This window comes from Hyperolius riggenbachi, chromosome 8 (genome assembly GCF_040937935.1).
Source record: "Hyperolius riggenbachi isolate aHypRig1 chromosome 8, aHypRig1.pri, whole genome shotgun sequence".
Taxonomy (NCBI): domain Eukaryota; kingdom Metazoa; phylum Chordata; class Amphibia; order Anura; family Hyperoliidae; genus Hyperolius; species Hyperolius riggenbachi.
Window position 1 is genome coordinate 274,825,772 of NC_090653.1, and position 12,992 is coordinate 274,838,763.

General features: G+C 46.8%; 1 long non-coding RNA gene across 1 annotated transcript in view; it reads right to left on the reverse strand.

Annotated features, from left to right (window-relative positions):
* Positions 1-8,949: 8,949 nt before the first annotated feature.
* The window catches only part of LOC137528570 (uncharacterized), a 71,058-nt gene continuing 67,015 nt past the window's right edge, over positions 8,950-12,992 (reverse strand). The window contains exon 6 of the long non-coding RNA XR_011023426.1: positions 8,950-10,255. This is a non-coding gene — a long non-coding RNA (uncharacterized lncRNA). The remainder of the gene's footprint in view (positions 10,256-12,992) is intronic.

Consider the following 12,992-nt stretch of genomic DNA (forward strand, 5'->3'; position numbering starts at 1 on the left):
CCATGTGGCTCTTGTGTTTATTGGTGGAAGGTGCATTCCAGGTACAGGTGCCTATATACACACACACACTAGTAGCACAGAGATGAGTCTCATATTGTTTCCAGTACAGGAGGAGTTAAACTTCACGTATCTATGCAAAAGAGCTTCTCCGAGCTCTCCAACTAATTTAACCACTTGAGGACCGCAGTGTTACCCCCCCCCCTAAAGACCAGGCCTTTTTATTGTTGATTGGCCACTGCAGCTTTAAGGCCAAGCTGCAGGGCTGCACAGCACACAAGTGATTCCTCCCCCTTTTTCCCCCCACCAACAGAGCTCTCTGTTGGTGGGGTCTGATCGTTCCACAGTTGTTGTTTTTTTTTTATAAATATTTATTTATTTTTAATACATTTTGCTTTTTTTTTTTTTTAAATGTGTCCTCCCCTGCTCCCTATCTCCGCCAGCCAATCAGGGTGATCGGCTGTCTTAGGCTTCAGCCTATGACAGCCGATCACTCCCCAGTCTTAGGAGGGGACAGCTGAAGGCGGGGTGGAGCTCCGGCTCCCGAGAAGATGCGCGCGCAACCTGCGCGCAATCCTCTGCAAAACGCAGCGCCAGGACTTGACGCCAATTGACGTTAGGCGGTCCTGAGGCTGCTGCTGTGACCACGCCCATTGGTGTGGGGCGGTCTTTAAGTAGTTAATGGGCTACAGTGCTATATTCTGAAGCGCTTATACATCAAAAGAAACAATGAAAGACAACTTCAGATAAGATTTTACTGCAGGGGAGTTCAAAGGGTTATCTGCTCTGCTTCATAGTTTAAAATGCAAAGTGTAGTTTGTAAACTGCAAATATTAGAGAATGATGCAATGCTATATACAAAAGCTATAGAACTGAAAATAAAAATGAGACTCTCTTCTTTGCTACTAATGTTCTATTAATTATACACGCTACACATAAAATTAATTATATTAAGTTTTTTTTAACCTGTCACTTTAATTAATCACCCTCATATACTCATTTAGCTTCTGCGTGCCTCAGCCGGCTGGCTGGATAGTGTACTGGTTAAAGTGAACCAGAGATGAAGCACCCTCATGTATTTTACCATATATATCAGTGGGAACATTAGAGAAAACACCTACTCTGCTTTCTGTTTCATTCTGCACTGCTCAGCTTGTTTATCAGACCTGATAAAATCCCCGACTGAGCATTCAGTCTGGCTTTGCTATGATTCCTGAGCAGGGGGCAGGCTTGGGCTTGAAAAGACATGAGAGAACACAGACTGAGCTATAAATATTCCTGAGCAGAGCCAGACTGAATGCTTAGTCAGGGATTTTATCAGGACTGATTAGAAGCAGACTGAGCAGTGAATAATGAAACAGAGAGCAGGGTAGGTGTTTTCTCGAATGTTCCCACTGATATATATGGTAAATTACATGAGGGTGCTTCGTCTCTGGTTCCCTTTAAGGGCACCGCCTTTGACATGGGGGACCAGGGTTCAAATCCTGGTTAGGGTCAGTACCTATTCAGTAAGCAGTTCAAGGCAAGACTCCCTAACACTGCAGGGTGGCCTCCTGAGCGCGTCCTTAGTGGCTGCAGCTCTTGAGTCCAACAGGAGAAAAGCGCTATACAAATGTTTGGATTATTATAATCTAGTATGTGTATGGGCTTGAATTGGGGAAGTTGCTGGGGAAGGAGTGGTGGGGTATCTATGGCCCAAAACATTTGCGCTACATAGTTAGGTTGTGGCTCAATACATATGCTTAAATCTATTGCCATGGAGTTTGTTGTGCGGTGTAGGAATTTATATTTATCTGATCAAATTCCAATTGGAGAGGGATTGATAAACTTGGCATATCAGTCCATAATCAGCGTGTATGGCCAAAAAAAAGCCATTTTCCCCTCACAAAGGTATGTGTGAAGCTGGGCATGCCTGTCTATAAATCAGGGGAGTAGCAATAGGGGGTTGTGACCGCATCGGGCCCGTATTAGCTCTCTATTGGGCCTGTGCTCATAATAATCACTTCTATAGATACATTGAATAGCGGTAATTATTAACAAGCTGTTCCCCATCCCCTTCTTGCACCTCGGACACTAGTTGCCTTTTGCAGGTTTTGATGCGCTGTATCAATTGTTAGGTATAGAGTGCTTGGGGGTCCCCATTGTAAAATTTGCACCAGGGCCCACAGCTACTTAGCTATGCCACTGCTATAGATGTATATATATATATATATATTTTTTTTAACTACAACAGCTTATTAGGACAAAAAAAAAAATCCTTCACAATCACTGTAAAGAGTATTCTTTTCATGTAAGCAAATGCTAATTCTGTCAAAGAGCTTCGCTCTTAGGTTTGTTTTAGCATACAGTATTCCAGGGCGATCAGATTGCAACCATGAATCCAGTTTCATTCCTCTGTCTACTGTAAATGTCAGCTTGAAAGTGGAGTTGGATAAAGGGAACATTAGCACTCCACTAATGATTGCTTCACCCTCGTCATGCTGACCTCAATTGTAGCTGTGCAAGAAAAACAACTTCTCAATCAGTGAAAAGTAAACTTCTCTCGCAAGGTTTCTCAAACCTTGTCCATGGAATACCTCCAGTCCCTCAGCAACAGAAAGTCAAAGTTATTCTAAAGCTAGGTGCACACATGAACAGGGCTCAGGAATCGACCCCTTCGGCAACAGTTTGGTGCCCGCTGCTGAACAGACTAGCAGCATGTTCTTTTACTATGTTGGGGGGGGGGGGGGGAAGAGTATGTTGAGCAGTGCCTAACGGAGCAGGAATGGGAAGGAAGGTGAATAAGGCCCCTTTTACACTTGCCTTCTAAACCTGCATTGCATTACACGGTTTTTACGCGGGATAATGCAACAGCAAGGCAATGGGGCCTAGTACACTTTTTTTATTATTATTTAGTATTTATATAGCGGAAACATATTACGCAGCGCTGTACAGTGTATATATATATATATATATATATATAGCTTGTCACTAACTGTCCCTCCAAGGAGCTCACAATCTACTCCCTACCATTGCCATATGTCTATATTATGAAGTGTAAGTACTGTAGTCTAGGGCCAATTTTAGAGGGAGCCAATTAACTTATCTGTATGTTTTTGGAATGTGGGAGGAAACCGGAGTGCCCGGAGGAAACCCACGCAGACACGGAGAGAACATACAAACTCTTTGCAGATGCACTTGCCGCAAAGTCAACAGCACATTACAGTCAGACTTCTGCAGCAGAAGTAATACACATCAATGAGCGGCGCAGGAATTTTAAACATGTTGGCAGTGCATGCGGAATGGGAATACGGCAGGGAAACCCAGTGACATACTTCCTGTCCAGCAAGAAGGAAGTCACTGGGCGAGGGGTATGCACATGACCCTTTCAGCACACTCTGCCGCAGGGTCATATGATCGACATTTGGTGCGTTGCAATGTGATGGCGGCAGGGCATCGCAAAAGACAGGCATAAAAAAACGCATAAAAGAATCGGGCAGAATTCGGCCAAGATGACCTGCCAGGCCGGATCTTAGCAACAGATCAAAAAAGGTCAGGGGCTGCATCCGTATATTCCAGCCGCATGTAATTTGATCACAGGGAGAAGTCGAAAGACAGCTCTTCCTGTGCTAGGCAATATCTGGGAATATAATTAATGTATTCCCCTACAGACTACAGTTTTTTTGTTTTGGCGACACAATTTGGAGTTTGGCTATTGCCAGCACCCAAATGAAAGTGATTTAAAGGATACCTGAACTGACATGTGTCATGATGATAGACATGTGTATGTACAGTGCCTAGCACACAAATAACTATGCTGTGTTCCTTTTTTTTTTTTTTTTACCTTTCTCTGCCTAAAAGAGTTAAATATCAGGTATGTAAGTGGCTGACTCAGTCCTGACTCAGACAGGAAGTGATTACAAAGAATAGAAAAGAAAACAGGAGCGCACCTCTGGTGCAATAAATCCTTTTACTTCAATAAGCACGCAATAAAAGTTACACTCACAGTGTGTAATAGTACAGATGCGCCTGTCAGGCCTGCCGGCAAACGTCTCCTTGCACCCGCGCTTGGCCAGAGCAGCGGGGAGCGTGATGGTTGGCGTGGGAGTCGGAAGCGGTGGGCGGAGCCAGGTCGCTGGGATGCTGTCTGACGTCGACGTGTTTCGGCGTTGACCACGCCTTCGTCAGGTTTTATTGCGTGCTTATTGAAGTAAAAGGATTTATTGCACCAGAGGTGCGCTCCGGTTTTCTTTTCTATTCTTTGCACAGATACGCTGGCACCACCCAGCACTTGGAGCAGCACCTCTGAAGGCAAACCAGCTATTGGTTGAAGAGTGCGCAGGGTTGTTCTTCTGTGTTGAGGAAGGGATTACAGTGTGACCCTCACTGATAAGAAAATTCCCCTTTTTATCTCATTCTTGCGCTCAGAAGCCATTTTCTGCTGGGAAAGTGTTTTATAGTTGGAATTTCTTATCAGTGAGGCTCACACTGTAGTCACTTCCTGTCTGAGTCAGGACTGAGTCAGCCACTTGCATACCCGATATTTAACTCTTTCAGGCAGAGAAAGGGAGAAAAAAAAAAGGAACACAGCATAGTTATTTGTGTGCTAGGCACTGTACATATGTTTATCTCATCACGTCACATGTCATTTCGGGTATCCTTTAACCACTTGAGAACCGTAGGCCTACACTACACCCCCCCCCTCTCCCCCCCCCCCCCCCCCCCCTACTGACCAGGCTATTTTTTACAATTTAGGCCACTGCAGCTTTAAGGGCTCATCGCAGGGCCATACAACTCGGCACACAAGTGATCCCTCAAACCACATCCATCACCCCCCCCCCCCTCCCCCAGAGATTTATGTTGGTGGGTTGTGAGTTTCTGGGATGTATATATTTTTCTTTTATTAATGCTTGTAATTTTTTAAAAAGGTTTTACTTCCCTCCCCCCACCAGCCAATCACAGCCATCGGCTGTCATCATAGGCATTAGCCTATGACAGCCGATCACGTCTGAGCCTCCCCAGTACAGCGCTGCCATAGATCACAGCGCTGTACAGTGTAAATTGACGGCTAACAGTCTCCTAGTGGCGATTGTTGCTGGGAGACTGATGGAGCGGAGATGATCTCCTGCAAAACACGCCCCCAGGACTGCATGCCAATAGGCATTAGGTGGTCCTGGGGCTGCCGCCGCGTCCACTCCAATTGGCATGGAGTGTCTTAAGTAGTTCACTCTGCCCAGCACTGATATAGCCGTGCATAACATTACAGCCTATAGTGGCACCCAAATAAGGCACAACACTGCACCGAAACGACCTGACTGGCAGGGGCTGCTGTACACAATAGTTTGTTGAAAAAAAAAAAAAGGGGGGGGGGTTTGCCACCCGGTCACATCATAAACAACGACACTGCAATCGGCTGCATGGGAGGCTGAACTGTCAGACAAGCGCACACTTCAGCCACCAGTGGAAGAGGAGCCTAACCCTCACCAATAAATATATTGCAGGTCAAATAACTCCTGTGTGGCTGAGAAAACCCACTTGTGAATGTAGGGAACAGCTAAAAAGTTCAATAATTCAAGATTTCACTGGATGGGCACTGAATAAACATAATTCAGCACAAGGACAGAGATTGCCTCCTGGGTGTACACCAATTAGACTATTGATGAAAGAGAGAGATACATAAATTTACAGACACACACCTACCTTTATTGGCAAACGTTATGAAACGCAATTGAAATTCAAGATTACAATCTATCACAGTGATGAGAGGGCAAGCCAGCCAGGGAATTTTTTATTTTTTGAGGGCGTCTTAAATTGCAGCTTAAACGTAAATTAGTCAATACAACTATTCATGTATTTACATTTTTTTTTGTACAGTATTAATGATCCAATTGGTGTACACCCATGAGCCAGTGTTCCTGATGATGTGACAATTACAGTATAATTATGTTAATCAGGGGCACACCCATGTGACTGTGCTAGGCAGACCCATGTTGGAATCTCGGCTCTTCCTGTTCAGTGAGGAGACCTTGGGCAAGACTTCCTTGACAATACTACTGCTTTTAGAGCCTGTCCTAGTGGCTGCAGCTCTGGCGGCTTCGAGTCCGCCAGGAGAAAAGCGCAATATAAATGTTCTGGTTTATGTGTCTTGTCTTATGTGGAAATTTCCGCCAAGGTGGTCCATTTGACCACCATTGTGGTCAAACGTCTTTAACTGCTTAAAGGGTGCTTGTAGTGAGATTAATACAGAGGCTGCCATCTTCATTCTCTAATATACAATGCCGGTTTCCTGACTTCTGTGTTGATGCCCCGCCTCTAATACTGTAAGTCACTGGCCTGGAATGAGCGTGCAGATCAGATGCTCGGACTCTGGTCTCACTCCACTGGCTGCATTCTTGTTGCAGGGGTGTGACTCGAAAAGTTCAAATTCATTCACAGTATTCCAAATCTATTGGCCCTTATAATACATGGAGGTGGTAAAATTGGCTAATCACCATTAAATGTGTGAACACGCCCTTCCGCCTGATACTCATTTTCAATGACAGTTGGCCAATCCCTGACCAATTTTGCCACCTACATGTAGTAGGAGGGTTTACCTACACAATCTGTTCATAGTCATATGTATTGAACCTCACACTACATGGAGGTGGTAAAATTGGTCAGTGATTGGCCAATTATAATTGAAAGTGTGTACAAGGTTTTAGTGGGGGGGAAACGCATTGAATTTTAATTGGCAAATAATTTGACAATTTTACATCCTCCATGCAATAAGAGGACAAACAGATTTTGAAAACTATGAACGGAAAAACTGTTACAAAAAAAAGAGAGAGTAAGTGGTTGGCGTACCTCCTTTGAAGAACAATAGCTAGTAAGTCTTTAAGAAAAAGTTTTGTTACACAGAATTAGGGTATGATAACGCGTTTCACAGGCTTTACTTGCTTAGGTCAATAATCCCTGAGGAAGCAGGTAAAGTCCGCAAAACGGTATAAGCCAACCACTGCCTCTCCTTGTTAAACAGTTTGATTGTTGTATTCCTGTTAACACCTCTGTTGGGAGGTTTTGTTTTTCGTTTTTTTTTTTTTTTTTAAAGCTTAGCTTCCTTAGGGGTCTTCCTAAGAACCAGGAGCACGACCAGCAAGTATGAGCTCTAATGGCCCGTACTCACGGGCTGCAAATGTTGCCTGTCGCCAGCACACGTGAGCGTGTGGGCGACAGGCCGGCGACAGCTCCTCGCCAGGTCCCTCCGCGTACACACGCGGAAGAGGGACCAGCGGCGAGGCGGAAGCTGTCGCCGACGTTCCTCCTCCCTCCGCCGGAAGCTCCATATACTTTAATGGAGGTTGCTGTCGCTAGTCCGCGTACTCACGCGGACTAGCGACAGTTGCGGCGGCGACTGTCGCCATGCGATTGAAACTTTCAATCGCATGGCGATATGAGCGACGGGCGACAGTTTGGGGTGCGCGCGCGTGCAACGGCCCATACTCACGGGCGACCTGTCGCCGCAACACGCACGCGCCGCGTGTTGAGGCGACAAAAGTCCCTCGTGAGTATGGGCCATAACACAAGAGGGAGCTGGAACTCATCCACACTTATTGGTGGTTGCATCATTCTTGCAACCAGGAACGTGCGAGTAATCCTCTTTATTCACGATCTCCAGGACTGTCCTCTAAGAGGTAGTTTGTATTCCTTTATGGTAGGTTTTCCCTATTTTTCAAGGCCCATGAAACCAAAAACACAAATTCAGGACACAATAAGAACAAAGAACACATACCAACATAAAAAAGGTCATGTGTTTATTTATAATTGGATAACCAACACTTACACTTTAACTATCATGTGTAATACCAACATGTGAGGGAGTCTCTCTCTGTACGTCACTTCCTGTCAGCTGCTGAATGGTACGTCACTTTCTGTCAGCTGCTGTCCGAGGCAGAGAGTGTAAACAACCTTCTCCCAGCTCCATGCATCTCACAGCTGAGAGTGTAGGATGTTTACATCATCTGTCACTCAGAGGGAGAGCACATCAGTTGGCTGCACCGGCTAATGAGCCACGCAACAATAAAAGACAACAATCGCCAGGATTTATCAAAAACGACTTCCAGAATTACAGCGGTATTCCACAATTGTTTAAAAAGAATAAACATCTAAGGGGACAAGGAAGAAAGGAGAATAAGATGAGGGAGAACAAGATAAGGATGAAGAAAACGGAACAGGAACAAGTCTTAAAATATTTCCATAAAAAAAAAGTGAAACTTCAATCCTACAGTGGAGCAGGATTGGGAGGCTGCCATATTCATTTTCTTTTTAGCAATGCCCTGGCTGTCCTGCTGCTCCTCTGCCTCTAAAGGTGCATACACACATCAGACTATAGTCTTTGGAAAATGAAAGATCACAGACCAATCTTACCACCCTTCATGTAGTATGAGCGCCATACCTTCACAGTCTATTCTATGGAGCTGCACGCCCCATCAGAAAAAAAAAATCTTTGCAAGATGCTGCACACAAAGATGCTGTACACACTCAAAAGATTTGTAGCTGCAAAAGATCTGTTGCTGCCAAAAATCCATTCCTGCAAATTGCAATGATAGTCTATGATATCTGCAGATCATCATACACACCTTGTTTAACAGACATTCATCTGCAATCAGATCCACCAGGATGTATTTTCAGAGCTGCAGATGATTGTCTGATCTGCAGATGAATGTCAGTTAAACAAGGTGTGTATGATGATGTGCAGATCTCATAGACTATGAATGCAATTTGCAGGAACGGATCTTTGGCAGGAACAGATCTTTTGCAGATACTGATCTTTTGTGTCTGTACAGCATCTGTGTGTGCAGCATCTTGCACAGATTTTTTTCTGATGGGGAGTTCAGCTCCATAGAAAATACTGTGAAGGTATGGCGCTCATACTACATGAAGGGTGGTAGGATTGGTCTGTGATCTTTCATTTTCCAAAGACTATAGTCTGATGTGTGTATGCACCCTAATACTTTCAGCCACTGACCCAGAATATGTTTGACAATTAGTGGAACGAGCATGCAAACTGCCCCACCCACTAGTCAATGTGTTGTCATAAAGGTTGTGGCTAAAGCCCCATACCCACCACACGATTTTCCCAAAGATTTTTCTTTCAATTGGTGATTTTTTTGAGGGACGAGCAGTTGTTTCCATGATTTCGCAAAATGAGTATAGGCGAGCGATCATGCGAGTGACGACAGTCACAAAGGATCATATCTTTAGGCTAGTTACACACCAGGACGTTGCGTTTAGGGGACGTTATAGGGCACATAACGTGCCCCTAACCCAACACCTGGTGCTCTCTGGTGTGGACGTCGGAGTGAGCCGCGTTGTGCAGCTCACTCTGGCGTCCATGATGCCGTGATGCGTACTCTTGGACGCATGCGGCATCACGTGGTCCCGCCCGGCCAATCGCCGCACAGAGCGGCCGCTCCAGGAAGTAAACACTGCACGTCACTGAGTGCAGTGAATATTAATTAGCCATGTGCTCGGCCGCTCTCCCCTCCTCCCCAACATGACTGAGCATGTGCAAACAATCTAACGCGGCTTAGCCGCGGAGAACGCACAGCATGCAGCACTTTGCTGCGTTACAATGTAACGCAACGTGGGCAGTGTGAACAGCCCACTTGTGTTACATTGCTGTGCGTTTGGGGAGCGTTACAGGCTGCACTAACATGCGCCTAGAACGTCCCTGTGTGCAAGAAGCCTTAAGTTCTCCGACGACTCCAAGAAAAAGTACCGTTATTTCCTGTTCGCGTCTGTCGTGTGATATCACGAGGAGGAAGAGGAGTCACTAAACACTCATCCTCAAGGGGGCGTCGCTGGACCCGTAGGGTGGTGAGTACTCAGCTTTATTGGGTCTGTCTCTGCAGCTAACGCAAAGGCACTAAATCTGTATATAAGCACAGATGAGCCCGCCCACACATACGCCAACCCCACAATGCTTCATCTAATGTCACATGTAGCAAAAGGGGTGGACAGAATACCTTTCTTAGGTCAAATTGTCCATGGCTGAAAGTATTAGAGGCAGAGGATCAGCAGGGCAGCCAGGCAACATGCATTCTTTAAAAGAAATGATTACAACAGCCTTTATATACCTCTCACTTCAGGTGTGCTTTAAAATAGCCATTAAACGTATATTCAGTCACATTACCCTTCAGACTTGTAATAGGTTGTAAAATACTCTTCCATTATTAAACTATACAAGCTCCATTTTCTTCATATCAGTCAGGGAAATCTTTCCGTAAAGCTTGCCATCCACCTAAGAAAAATAAAAGTTAGAATAAGCAAATGCTAAACATAAATATACAGTCTTCTAACATTTGGACATTAACAGCGAGTATAACTCAACATGCATCTCCACTGCAGGGGAGAGATCAGCCTCTATTCCTCCCAACTGCCACCTATACTACATCTCCACTGCAGGGGAGGGATCAGCCTCTATTCCTCCCAACTGCCACCTATACTACATCTCCACTGCAGGGGAGGGATCAGCCTCTATTCCTCCCAAGTGTCTCCCACACTGCATCTCCACTGCAGGGGAGAGATCAGCCTCTATTCCTCCCAACTGCCACCTATACTACATCTCCACTGCAGGGGAGGGATCAGCCTCTATTCCTCCCAAGTGCCTCCCACACTGCATCTCCACTGCAGGGGAGAGATCAGCCTCTATTCCTCCCAACTGCCACCTATACTACATCTCCACTGCAGGGGAGGGATCAGCCTCTATTCCTCCCAAGTGTCTCCCACACTGCATCTCCACTGCAGGGGAGAGATCAGCCTCTATTTCTCCCAACTGCCACCTATACTACATCTCCACTGCAGGGGAGGGATCAGCCTCTATTCCTCCCAACTGCCACCTATACTACATCTCCACTGCAGGGGAGGGATCAGCCTCTATTCCTCCCAACTGCCACCTATACTACATCTCCACTGCAGGGGAGAGATCAGCCTCTATTCCTCCCAACTGCCACCTATACTACATCTCCACTGCAGGGGAGGGATCAGCCTCTATTCCTCCCAACTGCCACCTATACTACATCTCCACTGCAGGGGAGAGATCAACCTCTATTCCTCCCAACTGCCACCTATACTACATCTCCACTGCAGGGGAGAGATCAGCCTCTATTCCTCCCAACTGCCACCTATACTACATCTCCACTGCAGGGGAGGGATCAGCCTCTATTCCTCCCAACTGCCACCTATACTACATCTCCACTGCAGGGGAGAGATCAACCTCTATTCCTCCCAACTGCCACCTATACTACATCTCCACTGCAGGGGAGAGATCAGCCTCTATTCCTCCCAACTGCCACCTATACTACATCTCCACTGCAGGGGAGGGATCAGCCTCTATTCCTCCCAACTGCCACCTATACTACATCTCCACTGCAGGGGAGGGATCAGCCTCTATTCCTCCCAACTGCCACCTATACTACATCTCCACTGCAGGGGAGGGATCAGCCTCTTTTCCTCCCAACTGCCACCTATACTACATCTCCACTGCAGGGGAGAGATCAGCCTCTATTCCTCCCAAGTGCCTCCCACACTGCATCTCCACTGCAGGGGAGAGATCAGCCTCTATTCCTCCCAACTGCCACCTATACTACATCTCCACTGCAGGGAAGGGATCAGCCTCTATTCCTCCCAACTGCCACCTATACTACATCTCCACTGCAGGGGAGGGATCAGCCTCTATTCCTCCCAAGTGTCTCCCACACTGCATCTCCACTGCAGGGGAGAGATCAGCCTCTATTCCTCCCAACTGCCACCTATACTACATCTCCACTGCAGGGGAGGGATCAGCCTCTATTCCTCCCAAGTGCCTCCCACACTGCATCTCCACTGCAGGGGAGAGATCAGCCTCTATTTCTCCCAACTGCCACCTATACTACATTTCCACTGCAGGGGAGGGATCAGCCTCTATTCCTCCCAAGTGCCTCCCACACTGCATCTCCACTGGAGGGAAGAGATCAGCCTCTATTCCTCCCAACTGCCACCTATACTACATCTCCACTGCAGGGGAGGGATCAGCCTCTATTCCTCCCAAGTGCCTCCCACACTGCATCTCCACTGGAGGGGAGAGATCAGCCTCTATTCCTCCCAACTGCCACCTATACTACATCTCCACTGCAGGGGAGGGATCAGCCTCTATTCCTCCCAAGTGCCTCCCACACTGCATCTCCACTGGAGGGAAGAGATCAGCCTCTATTCCTCCCAACTGCCACCTATACTACATCTCCACTGCAGGGGAGGGATCAGCCTCTATTCCTCCCAAGTGCCTCCCACACTGCATCTCCACTGGGGGGGAGAGATCAGCCTCTATTCCTCCCAAGTGCCTCCCACACTGCATCTCCACTGGAGGGGAGAGATCAGCCTCTATTCCTCCCAACTGCCACCTATACTACATCTCCACTGCAGGGGAGGGATCAGCCTCTATTCCTCCCAACTGCCACCTATACCACGTCTCCACTGCAGGGGAGAGATCAGCCTCTATTCCTCCCAACTGGCAAGATTTGGGGCTGCAAATGACAATGCTCACGGTGACAGGCCATATCCTGTCATAGGTGAAAAGTAGCCACCACCACGTAGCAAGAGGCCCAACAGAACAGATTGTGTAGATAAGCTCAGTCAGTGATTGGCCAATCAAAGTTGAAGGTGTGTACCAGGTTTTACTTATCACCTGGTCATCCCACGGGGGTAAAGGTGCCCATACATTTACTGATTTGGCAGAAGATAGTCCATCTGATTCGATAATTATCGACTTGGATAAAAATCCGCTGTCCTCCCTAGTGTAACACCCCCCCCAGAAGCAAACCTGGAAGAAGAGTCTGGCAGGCAGCAGAGAGGTAACGTATTAATGCAGGGTGCGGGGGGTGGGAGTGTACAGCTATACTGGGGAAACAGCGGACGGAGGCAGCATCATGCTGAAAAATTTCATGCTAAAATCCGTTGGAAATTGGCCTGCGGTTTATGGCGCCCAACAGATCTCTCTCTGA